Below are 1,128 nucleotides of genomic sequence, written 5' to 3'. Positions count from 1 at the left end.
TTATATGGTAGAAGTGGTAGAAAAGCAATTTACCATTCAAGGGTTGTGGGTTGTTGGCTGATTTACCACTGTTTCAGGGTTTGGCTTCGTCTCGTGCCACAACTCTGAAACAGTGGTAAATCAGCCAACAACCCACTCCCTCTCATGGTAAATGGCTTACATAGATACCTTTATTATCCCAAGGGGGAAAATCAGTTGCCCAGATGCAGCACAGCAGTATAAGGTTATTTACAAAGTTACAGAGAACGAGAGAAGTAAGAAAAAGATAAAAGAAGTATGGTTTCTGTCATAGTATTATTCTGAACAAGAGAATACCAGCACTCACGGAACAGACATTTAAGGCACTTATTATAATTATGTTGGCTTCAGCGTTGTATGATACAACGCTGAAGAAGGCTATACGCCGAAACGCGTACGTTGTTTACTCTGCGGCGTGCCACGCCAACATAATTATAATAAAAGTGCCTTAAATGTCTGTTCCGTGAGTGCTGGTATTCTCTTGTTTAAAGTTACGTTCCCGACCGTGCACCCGGTAAAATTGCCCAGAGAAGAGAAGAGAAATGGAGTCGTGCTTGCTTCCTCTATGTAAAGATAGTATTATTCTGACCACAGTAGTTGATCCTGCAATCACACTCGCTCCATAAGGCCAGTGGTTCTAGACCCTTTCTGGGTCATGACCCACTTGCTGTGTATTAGCGGACGGCGCTAGAAATGTTGCGCCTTTGGGTTTTACCGACACGGGACCAACTTGAGTCATACTGCTTCAACCCCTTGACATGTATACCCTTCTGCTGAGCTGGTCGAGTCATCACTGTGATGTCAGAACAGGACAGCTATATCTATATATGGAGTCCGTGAGGTGATGATCCAGTCGTCTCCATATATGGATATCCAGGGTTTGATGAGGTCAGTGTCGTGATCTTCATATATGGAGATCCAGGTGATGATAGTCAGCAGTCTTGATTTGCCTGTGGTACTGCTGGGTGTTATGGAAGCCCAGGTTTACTTTGATAGAGGCCTTAAGCTGATCTGTGGTTGAGTCTGGTGTCTCTCATCTTCCTCTTGACAACACAACACAGATTATCTGTGGGGGTTCAGGTCAGGCCAGTTGGCTGGTCAGTTAAGCCA

This window comes from Nannobrachium achirus (assembly GCF_963921795.1).
Source record: "Nannobrachium achirus genome assembly, chromosome: 21".
In the NCBI taxonomy this organism is placed as follows: Eukaryota; Metazoa; Chordata; class Actinopteri; order Myctophiformes; family Myctophidae; genus Nannobrachium; species Nannobrachium achirus.
This window is presented reverse-complemented; position numbering follows the sequence as displayed.